We start from the raw sequence: 12,578 nt of genomic DNA on the forward strand, positions 1-12,578 counted from the left end.
TATTGCACTAAGTGCAAAATATGTATGTATGTGAATATGTAAAATAGCATTATAACAAAAAATTTCTGTACAGTATATTTTATAGGTTGGTGTAAATCTTAAAGAGATGTTTGATTTTCATAAACTCGTTTTGTCTTAAAATTGTTATAGTGTTTGTGCTTAGACAATGGAAAGAAAACATAAATAACCTTGTTTCAATCATCATATTTTCTTCTCTAATGTGTTTTTAAGGATGTTGCTATAAGAAATAAATCAATAGCAGTGCATATTAAATAGAACATGTTGGGGGATAAAGAAATACACACGTGTGAACAGCGGTTAAACATACCTTAAAGATTAACAAGAGAACCAAATTGCAGTCATGACTGAACTGAACTATAAATAAATGGAGGGCATCATATAAGAAGAGACAGAGTAGCTTGAAAACAAAAGCTTGCTTGGAACACAAGAGCATTTTCAAACACTTAGTTGTGTCAAGACATCGCAGGAATAATGATGCTAAAGCAAAAAACGAAACTTTCAATCCAGCGATCAGGTCATGTTGTGGTTAGCAAAGATTACAAACAATCTCGCATTTTGTTTTTCAATAATTAATTGTACAATAAAGCATGCAATAAGAAATTCATTAATTCAAAACAATTATTTTTTATTTTCATGAATAAATTACGTGTTGCGTGGAGATCAGGGGCAGTACCTGTGGACTGGCAGACCGGGGTGGTGGTCCCCATCTTTAAGAAAGGGGACCGGAGGGTGTGTTCCAACTACAGGGGGATCACACTCCTCAGCCTCCCTGGGAAAGTCTATGCCAGGGTGCTGGAAAGGAGAGTTCGTCCGTTAGTCGAACCTCGGATACAGGAGGAACAATGCGGTTTTCGTCCTGGTCGCGGAACACTGGACCAGCTCTTTATCCTCTCCAGGATACTTGAGGGTGCATGGGAGTTTGCCCAACCAGTCTACATGTGTTTTGTGGACTTGGAGAAGGCATTCGACCGTGTCCCTCGGGGTGTCCTGTGGGAGGTGTTGCGGGAATATGGGGTGTCTGGCCCATTGCTACGGGCCATTCGATCCCTATACAACCGTTGCAAGAGCTTGGTTCGCATTGCCGGCAATAAGTCGGACTCGTTCCTGGTGGGTGATGGGCTCCGCCAGGGCTGCCCTTTGTCTCCGGTTCTGTTCATAATTTTTATGGACAGGATTTCTAGGCGCAGCCAAGTGGCGGAGGGCTTTCGCTTTGGTGGCCTCAGAATCTCATCTCTGATTTTTGCGGATGATGTGGTTCTGTTGGCTTCATCGGGTGAAGGCCTCCAGCTTGCACTGGAACGGTTCGCAGCCGAGTGTGAAGCAGCGGGAATGAGGATCAGCACCTCCAAATCTGAGGCCATAGTTCTCAGCCGGAAAAGGGTGGAGTGCCCACTCCGGGTCGGGGATGAGTTCCTGCCCCAAGTGGAGGAGTTCAAGTATCTCGGGGTCTTGTTCGCGAGTGATGGGAGAAGGGAGCCGGAGATCGACAGACGGATTGGGGCTGCAGCTGCAGTAATGCGGACGCTGCACCGGTCCGTCGTGGTGAAGAGGGAGCTGAGTGTAAAAGCGAAGCTCTCAATTTACCGGTCGATCTACGTCCCTACCCTCACCTATGGCCACGAGCTGTGGGTAGTGACCGAAAGAACGAGATCGCGGATACAAGCGGCAGAAATGAGCTTCCTCCGAAGGGTGGCTGGCCTCTCCCTTAGAGATAGGGTGAGAAGTTCGGCCATCAGGGAGGGGCTCAGAGTAGAGCAGCTGCTGCTCCACATCGAAAGGAGCCAGCTGAGGTGGTTCGGGCATCTGACAAGGATGCCCCCTGGGCGCCTCCTGGGTGAGGTGTTCCAGGCATGTCCCACCGGGAGGAGGCCCCGGGGAAGACCCAGGACACGCTGGAGAGATTATATCTCTCGGCTGGCCTGGGAAAGCCTTGGTATTCCCCCAGATAAGCTGGAGGAGGTGGCTGGGGAGAGGGAGGTCTGGGCCTCTTTGCTTAGGCTGCTGCCCCCGCGACCCGGCCCCGGACAAAGCGGATGAGGATGGATGGATGGATGAATAAATTAATGAACAATACAAAGAATTATAAATAAATATTCCTAAATAAACTACTATTCATAAATATTTCATATATAAAAGGGATTTATGTCAAATGAAGGGTGTGTGCAGGCAGGAATAGAGGACCCAATGTGCAGACTCACAGAGATGAATATGAACTCAGAACTCAGCTTTAATGCTACACAGCAAAAGAACAGAAAACTAACTAAACTTCAAATATTAACAAAAGAAAAACAGGCTAACCGGCAGAACACAGTATAGTAAGATGGAGACCACAGCACAGACAAAGGAAAACACAGCGCTTAAACACACAGAGGAGCAATCAGGGAATGGGGGACAGAAGGGAAACACGCTGGGACAGATCAGGCCTAACGTGACAAGGGAAGCAAAACACATTAACATAAGACACAGACCTTCAGAGTAAAACAGGAAACTTATAGACACAGACTCAGAAGCAGAGACAGACACTGCAACAGTGGGAACACAGAGACGTGGGACCAGGGCAGACATGAAGACACAGACTGGACACAGAACAATGGCAGATTGATTTTCAACAGCTCTTAACAAAAGAAAAGGACCCAGAACATCAGACATGTGTGAAGTTCAAGTTCCTGAACCACAAATTCAGGGCCATCTAGTGGACCGTTTTAGACTGCAGCTCACCCTCTGACAATCAAATGCAGCAGCTTCCAGCTTTTGTTTCAGTCCAGACCTTCATCTGCCTCTTTATAGTAAAACATGGTAACTTCCTGGTTTCTTTATTACTTTTTTATGATTTAATCTGTTTTATAATCACACTAAAATCATTTCAGAAGTATAAAAGAAGTATAAAAAAGTATATGACTATATGACTAACCAGCATCTCACTGTGACATCCAAACATGAAAACGTTACGCTTTTACCTTCCTTTTTGTCAAAAGGTGCTGGCAGAGGGAACTGTAGAAACATTACAACCCCTGCCAATATCTGTTATTAATTTGCTCTGGCGCAGATGTCTGATAACGCTCTCACTGATCATTCCTGTGTTTTCTCTGAGATAAGTCTCTCCATGCACAGATGCTCAGTAAATTCGATGAAGCCCAGAAAACATTAGTGAATTATATTTGTAGGCATGAAGGTGATTTTCAACCATAATGAAAATATGTGGTCATATTTGAAAAACAAACAATATTTTATTGTACACTTAATTATTTGATGTGTGTGACTCCTTTGGCTCCATACAGGTGGTGGTCGAGGCCTCTTCTTTGATGAATGCTCTTTTTCCAAGAATTTTAAAAACAATTACTTATATTTTATGATTTCATATTTTTGATTTTAAATTTGATCCATTGTATCAATTCATAATTTTAAAAAGTAATGTCCAATAACTATTTTTTAGAACTGGTCCCACCTTTAATTTGCAGACAAAAAAATGCAGTAAAAGAAACTAGAAAAAAAGGGCAACTACAGCAGGCAGCAGAGGGTAACAGCTCTCTTCTGTTGTGCATCAGGCCATATAACAGTAAGAAGGGTAAGGGAGATTTATTATCACCTGAAAACTCTATGTAAAAATAATGAATACAAATACCATTGTCTCCGTGCGAACTTATAATTCTGTAGGAGTCTGCTGGGTTTGAATTTTGATGTGATAGACATCTGCATCAGTGTATCAGTGTTAAAATAAATAAATTCATAAGCATGTAAAGGGACTGCTAATGAGCTCAGCTTATTTATCTTGTAAAAACCTATGTGCCCTTTGCTGGCTCAAGCACCTGCTCTCCAAAATCTCTGTGCAAAATTGTGGTTCTCAACAGGTCAATCTTAACATTCAAAAGGAAAAAGACCCAGGACATCAGACACATGTGAAATCCAAGTTCCTGAACTAGAAATTCAGGGCCATCTAGTGGACTCTTTTAGACTGCGGCTCATCCTCTTACAATCAAATGCAGCAGTTTCCAGTTTTCTCTTTAAGTGCTGTCTTCAGATAAAGTCCAGACCTTCCTGTGCCTCTTTAAAGTACAAACACAGGCTCTTCCTAGTTTCATTATTGTTTGTTCATGAATTCTTCTATTTTTATAATCACACTAAAATCATTTTCAAAAACATAAAAGAAATATAAAAAAGTATATGACTATCTGACTTACCAGCATCTTACATCCAAACACGAAAACTTGTAATGTTGTTACCTTCCTTTTTGTTAAAACATCAGTAATGTGAAAAAGAAAGCTTTCACGGGACTCTCTGCAGTCATACATGCTGCCATGTTTAATACACATTTCTCTGTCAGCCCTGTCAAATCAACCATACCTCTTCATTCTTTTTCTAATTGAACTGTTTTAACATGTAACAATGGTTACATAGCAACTGATGCCTTTAAAGATTTAACTCTTGGGTTGTTGTTTTTCTTTTTTCCCCCAGACACGATACATTAGATTAAACTGCCAAAAAAGTCTGCTTTGGTAGGCAAAGTCTAACTTTAAATAAGGTCATGTGGTGTTAGCAAAGATTAAAATACCAGTAAATCAACCAGTCAAGTGCATGAATCTACTTTAATTAGTGTCCATCAAAATTGCTTGTCTGATGACTTATTTTGATTAAGTTAATCTTCCTGAAAGTATAAAAAAAGCAAAAAAACAACAACAACACACACACACACACACACACACACACACAGGTCCCCAAAATCAGTTGTCCAATAAGGTGGCATTTTTTATCAAAAAAAACTAAGTAAACTTTTTGTCAAAAAAGTAATCCAATTCCATCGAAATATTTTCATGATCATATTTTTGACTATTGATTATTACCGAGTTATGAAATATCATAATTTTTTGATATTTCACAAAAGTTATGACTGTCATTAACTTTTATTCCTCCCTTTATTACTTCCTAAGTCATAAATCATTTGACAGGTCGGCTATAAATCACTGATTTGATATAAAGGAGGGCGCATTTCTAGGCTGCATTTGGAGGAGCCGTCGAATTTGAACAGCCTTCGTAGCGTTGGTGTGACGTAATGTGTCCTCCTAAGGATACAGCCCCTAAATTTGGAAACAGCCTGAGAATCAGACTCGACAAACAGAAATGTACGTCTGAAACAAATGCATCCCAAGTGAAAAATACAAGTCATATTGGAAAAATTATTTTCCCTTGAGCAGGGAAAATTACTCCATTTTCATATTTGTAGAGTTTATTATATGGACATTGTGACAGTGTAAAGACAGCTTCCGACTGAGAAGTTAAGCCAAAATTCGGGAGCTGTTTTAAAATTGTTTCCTATGGGAAAGAGAGATGGGGGAGGCACTTTGATAACATTTATGACAGAACTGTAAATCCCATCTAAATGAGAATGACACTGCATGAAAGAGGACAGTAATGGCTACATTTTAATGTAAATATTATACATGTCAGAGAAAAGGTTTGGGCATGAAAGAAAGAGAAATATTTTTTTTCACATTATTCTCCAGACTCAATTTTTAGAGCAGGTCATGTGATCATGCAGTCACAGGAAAATTCCATGAAAAATAAAAATTCTTCATGAAATCTTGGAAGAAACCATAAACATATCAAAACATAGATTTTGTCAAGCCAAAGTCTTGTGACCCGTATAAACCTTAAATCATGTTTTTGTGATAAGGTATTACAGAGCAGTAGGGATCCAAAGTGGCTGGTTTGGTGTACTTTTTCAGACGGTTCCCTTTTAAGTGAATGGAGAAAAAAAATCACAACTTTTGTGTGTGTGTATGTGTGTGTGTGCGTGTGTGTGTGTCTATCTGTGTGTGTGCATGCGTGTGTGTGTGTGTGTGTGTGTGCGTGTTTTTCTGTCTGTGTGTTTATGTCTGTATCAGTATGTGAGATGGTCTGTGTGAGTGTGCTTCTGTGTTTGTGTGTCTGTCAGATTTAAAACAGAGACATTAAATTAGGTTAGATTAGTTGAAATGTGGGAGAATCCACTAGAAACGGGTAAATGGTTTCAGTTCTACAGGGAGTGCAGAATTATTAGGCAAATGAGTATTTTGTCCACATCATCCTCTTCATGCATGTTGTCTTACTCCAAGCTGTATAGGCTCGAAAGCCTACTACCAATTAAGCATATTAGGTGATGTGCATCTCTGTAATGAGAAGGGGTGTGGTCTAATGACATCAACACCCTATATCAGGTGTGTATAATTATTAGGCAACGTCCTTTCCTTTGGCAAAATGGGTCAAAAGAAGGACTTGACAGGCTCAGAAAAGTCAGAAATAGTGAGATATCTTGCAGAGGGATGCAGCAGTCTCAAAATTGCAAAGCTTCTGAAGCGTGATCATCGAACAATCAAGCGTTTCATTCAAAATAGTCAACAGGGTCGCAAGAAGCGTGTGGAAAAACCAAGGTGCAAAATAACTGCCCATGAACTGAGAAAAGTCAAGCGTGCAGCTGCCAAGATGCCACTTGCCACCAGTTTGGCCATATTTCAGAGCTGCAACATCACTGGAGTGCCCAAGAGCACAAGGTGCGCAATACTCAGAGACATGGCCAAGGTAAGAAAGGCTGAAAGACGACCACCACTGAACAAGACCCTTCAAGAAAAACATGATTTTCATGCAGGACAATGCTCCATCACACGCGTCCAAGTACTCCACAGCGTGGCTGGCAAGAAAGGGTATAAAAGAAGAAAAACTAATGACATGGCCACCTTGTTCACCTGATCTGAACCCCATTGAGAACCTGTGGTCCATCATCAAATGTGAGATTTACAAGGAGGGAAAACAGTACACCTCTCTGAACAGTGTCTGGGAGGCTGTGGTTGCTGCTGCACGCAATGTTGATGGTGAACAGATCAAAACACTGACAGAATCCATGGATGGCAGGCTTTTGAGTGTCCTTGCAAAGAAAGGTGGCTATATTGGTCGCTGATTTGTTTTTGTTTTGTTTTTGAATGTCAGAAATGTATATTTGTGAATGTGGAGATGTTATATTGGTTTCACTGGTAAAAATAAATGATTGAAATGGGTATATATTTGTTTTTTGTTAAGTTGCCTAATAATTATGCACAGTAATGGTCACCTGCACACACAGATATCCCCCTAAAATAGCTAAAACTAAAAACAAACTAAAAACTACTTCCAAAAACATTCAGCTTTGATATTAATGAGTTTTTTGGGTTCATTGAGAACATGGTTGTTGTTCAATAATAAAATTATTCCTCAAAAATACAACTTGCCTAATAATTCTGCACTCCCTATAATCACCCAGTCATAAAAGTTGATTCTAAAAGTCATCAACTGACTCCAGCTGCCTAGATTTAATCCACCTGTCTGCTGAAGACAACTCCACCAATTAAAAATAAGCCTGAAGTCAATGTGCCAATCAGAATGATCTATCATTCACATACATTTAAATTGTTGCTTTCTCTTCCATTTGCCCAAACTGAATTTGGTAAAAGAGCTTTTGTCCATTTAGCACCCTTGGCTTGGAACAAACTGCAGAACGAATGGAAAATGACTGAATTCATTTCATTAAGTGCTTTTAAATCTAAACTACGAATCCTTGAGGTTTTAATTGTTTTAATTAGATTGTACAGCGTGAGCTATCTCTTCAGGCGGACCTATTGGAACAACACGAGAAGATGCTTCAGCATATTTCTAAGGAACAGGGCACCCTGCTTCAGGTAGTAACGGAACTCAAAGGTATGTGGCACTCCCCTCACCCAGCAGCAGCTAATGTTTCACCTCATTTACCCTCCTTACCCGCCTGCCCTCTTCCTCCCTCTCCACCTCCACCCATGCGTGAGCATACCTTACCTGTGCCTGAAAAATTTTCAGAGGATTTAGATAAGTGTAGAGGCTTCTTAACCCAGTGCGACTTGAGTTTTCGCCAACAGACTCAAGCCTATGCTACCGACGGTGCCAAAATTGCTCTCATGGTGCAACTCATGACGGGGAGAGCACTGAAGTGGTCTCAGGCAGTGCTGCGTTCCAACCCCAATGTTTCTTATCCTGACTTTCTGACCAAATTCCGCAGTGTTTTTGATAAAGGTTCTAATCCAGATGCAGCTGCTCACCGTTTGTTTTCTTTAAAACAGGGCAAAAAGAGTGTGGTGGATTTCTCTGTGGATTTTTGGATCTTGGCTGAGGAAACTGGCTGGGAGGAAAAAGCACTTTGGGGGGCATTTCTCAATAGCCTGAATGAAGGAATCAGACGTGAGTTGGCCACCAAAGAATTACCTAAATCGTTGGATGCTTTGATTAATATGTGTATCAGCCTTGATGGCCACATGCAAGAATATGGAGGGCGGTCTGAGGAAGCCCGCCGGGCAACAGGAAGCCCAGGTGGTTGGCTGAGCACTTCTTCCGATGGGGGAGGACAAGGGGAGCGTGAGCTTGAGGAGACGGAGGAGGAGCTGATGCAGCTAGGGCGAGCTAGATTCAGCTAGATTCCGGGTGGAGGAAGAGATGACAGATGGGTGAGTGCTTTGCATGCGGAAAGAAGGGGCACTTTGCAGACTCTTGCCCGTCCCGGCTAAAAGATTTGGCCCGTCAGTAGCGGTGGGGTTACTGATGGGTGCGACAGGAGATGTGTTACCCCACCTCAGCTACCCCACCAAGCTTATCTTTCAGTCCATAACTCATTCCTGTAACGCACTAGTGGATTCAGGCGCAGAACAAAGCTTTATGGACGAGTCTTTAGCCAGGAGATTGGGGGTCCCGCTTGTTTCCCTGCATGTTCCTTTACATGTGTCTGCCCTCAATGGGGAAGTGCTGGCCAAAGTCACGCATCGCACGCATGAAATCACGCTTTCGTTCTTTCACGTTCACGTTCTTTCTGGTAATCATGTTGAAAATATAAGTTTGTTTCTGTTTAAGGCGCCTGATACTCCATTGGTGTTAGGTTACCCGTGGCTTTAACGTCATAACCCTCAGATAGATTGGGCCCAGGGTAGTGTGGGGGGATGGAGTGAGTGGTGTCACAAGCAGTGCTTACGGTCAGCTGTTCCCAATCTGACGCCGACTGTGGCGAAGGATGCTGTCTGTGCTCCTGATCTCTCTGTTGTTCCGGCTGAATACCATGATCTAGCTAGTTGATCTAGTTTGGCCTCATCGCTTCGGCCTCACCAACCTTACGATTGTGGCATTGATTTGCTTCCAGGAGCTACACTGCCCACCAGCCGCCTGTACAGCCTGTCCAAGTCTGAGCGCAAGTCCATGGAGCGCTATATTACCGACTCACTCTCTGCTGGCATCATTCGACCGTCCACTTCTCCGCTTGGGGCAGGATTATTTTTCGTCGAAAAGAAGGACAAATTCCTTCACCCCGTGTTGCCGTTGACTACTCTCACTTCTCCTAAACAGCAGTTTGTGTGGTCACCCCAGGCCCAACAGGCTTTTGTGCAACTGAAACTGTTGTTCTCGTCTGCCCCCATTCTCGTTCAAGCAGATTTATCTCAACCCTTCATTGTGGAAGTGGATGCGTCGGTTCTGGTGTAGGAGCAGTCCTTTCCCAACGAGTGGAAGGTAAACTCCATCCCTGCGCCTTCTTCTCCCATCGTCTTTCCCAGGCGGAGCATAATTATGATGTCGGGGATCGGTAGCTCCTGGCGATCAAGTTGGCCTTGGAAGAATGGCGCCACTGGCTGGAGGGGAGTGTGCATCCGGTGCTGGTCTGGACGAACCATAAGAATCTGTCGTACCTGCAAACAGCCAAACGCCTCAATGCCCGGCAAGCCAGGTGGGCCTTGTTTTTTACTCATTTTGATCTTGTCATCACTTACAGGCCAGGGTCGCGTAACACCAAGTCAGATGACCTCTCATGCCAGTTTGCTCCCAGTGGGGAGGGGGAGGAGGAGGAGAGGACTATCATCCCGGCCTGCTCTGGCGAAGGACGTCCAGGAGTATGTCGCTGCATGTACCATCTGTGCTCAGAACAAAGTTCCTAGCTCTCCACCCTCGGGTCAGTTACGGCCACTTGTTGTCGCCAGCCATCCATGTTCTCACATAGCAGTGGACTTTGTCACTGGCTTGCCACCATCTTCTGGTAATACTGTCAAAACTGCTAAACTCCTCGTCCAGCATGTTTTCCGTTTACATGGCATTCCCCAAGACATTGTGTCGGACCGAGGGCCCCAGTTTACTTCCCGGGTGTGGAAGGAGTTTTGTGCGGAACTGGGGGCCCAGGTCAGTTTGTCTTCTGGCTTTCACCCGCAGACAAATGGTCAGGCTGAGAGGGCAAATCAGGAACTGGAGGCTATGCTCCGCTGTGTCATCTCATCTAACCAGTCCACTTGGAGCGAGCAGTTGGCCTGGATTGAATATGCCCACAACGCCAGTACGTCAACCGCAACAGGAGTGTCACCTTTTGAAGCCTCCCTGGGTTATCTACCTCCGCTCCTGTCTATCATTGAGGGTGAGCTTGCCGTGCCATCTGTCCAACATCATATTCGTCGATGTCGGCGCGCCTGGAAGGCAACTAGGGCAGCCTTGCTTAGGACGGTGGAACGGAACAAGCATTTGGCGGACCGCCGCCACACCCTGGCGCCCGCTTACCAGGTTGGCCAGAGGGTATGGCTCTCAACCAGGTACATTCCCCTTCAGACTGAGTCCAAAAAGCTGGGTCCCCGCTTCGTCGGGCCTTTCCTTGTTCAGTCGGTCCTCAATCCGGTGACATTGAGGCTGTCTTTGCCCCGCAATATGCGGATTCATGATGTGTTTCATGTTTCTCAGATGAAACCAGTCCAGACCAGCCCGTTGTGCCCACCTGCTGGGTCCCCACCACCTGCCCGGATTATTGATGGCGCACCTGCATATTCCATAACGCGGATTATGGACGCTAGGTGCCGCGGTAGGGGCTTCCAATACTTGGTGGACTGGGAGGGGTATGGTCCGGAAGAGCGGACAACAAGCCTGTGGTACGTTGATTTGTCAGTTTCAAATCCTTGCAAACAACTTTATGTGGTGTATAAATTACATGTTATGTTATGACACCTCACATTATTGGAATAATGTAATGCTCAGTGTGGTTATGGAGGAGCTGCATTTGGTAAAAGATAGCTGTTTTGATTTGTTCTGTAAGGCGCATATAAAGGTTTCTGTGACATTCATATGTTGTTAGATCACCTCCAAATGATCTTGTTATTGAGTGATGGTTGGTTTATCACTGGTAAACCTATGAGCATCTGCTACATATTATTACTATAGAAGCTACATATGCTGCCACCGAGATCTCTTCTAGCAAGACAAAATAACAAGATTTTGCAATTGATAGCAGCAACGCTGTTGATCATTTATGACCACCTGCTTACCAGAATCACATTTATGTTGGTCCTCCCAATAGGAGGGAGACGATGCAGTACAGTTTCCCAATCGCAACCATAGGCGATCGCTTGAGGTAAGATAACACTCTACCAACCTGACACATTGAGTGTCTATGTGAAAATGGTAAAGGCCAACCTGAGACATTATGTAGAATACAGTGCTTTTATTTACAGTGAACAAATGACAACACGCAAATAATTCCCAGTGCGTGATCTCTTTGAGTGAGATTTTGTTTACTCAGTTTTAACTACATCCATTAATGTTTCTATGTGATGAATTGAGCAAACTGATGAAACCTCATAACATTGTTGTCCTGAGATGAAAAATCCAATTTTCCTTTGGTATATATATATTTGCTATAGCTTTTTAAAAAGCAGTTAAGATGGCAGCCTATCTGCTTGATGATGGACCTCCTGCTTTCATGCCCAAGCTCCTATGGTGTTCATTGAGACTCTTGTCTTTTTAAAGTGTTGTATTATTTTGTATCTGTTTTATTTAACATAAACAAGCCACTAAGAATAACCAGTGGTTGTTGTCAGTCTTCTTTTTCTTTGTTAGCATTGTTCATGTGCAGAATGCCTCTAAGATCAGTTTTTAAAACCTTACCATACATCTACCACCTATGGGCTCAAGGTTTGCCAGGCACCAAACATTTTAACCCATCAGAAAAGAATAACTCCCAGGCTGACTAAGATTTCAGTGGGGAGATGAAGATTAGGATCAGAAATTCATCCAAACCACACAGCAGCATATTAATGACTTGTGTTGTAGATAATCTGAGATGTTCTCTTTATTGAAGTTCAGTTGGTTTTCCACATCTTCTTTCTGCCATGTTTTTGCCTTTGCCATCAGAGACCCTCACATTTTGTTTGATAGTTTCATCTTTTGTTTTTAAGATTTTATAGTCATGTTTTTATGTTATGTTTCAGACTTGATTGCAGGATGTATCAGAGAGATATTGTAGATGAAAACTAAATTGTTCTAAAGCTAAAGAATGATTTGAATGATTGGTGATGAGAATACCTGAGAATCTTTTGCGTGACCTTTCATGCTTTCACACCCTCCACTGTGGTTTAATTAAAACAAATACGCAAAGGGGAGTGGGCCAAAATTCCTTCACAGTGATTTGAAAGAGACTACTAATCACAAACATGCAATTTATGCTCTGAAGAGTGGCACAACCAGTTATTAGGTTTAGTAAGCAATCAGTTTGTCACACAGAGACAGATAGGTTT

This window comes from Rhamphochromis sp. 'chilingali' (genome assembly GCF_963969265.1).
Source record: "Rhamphochromis sp. 'chilingali' genome assembly, chromosome: 10".
NCBI classification, from domain to species: Eukaryota; Metazoa; Chordata; class Actinopteri; order Cichliformes; family Cichlidae; genus Rhamphochromis; species Rhamphochromis sp. 'chilingali'.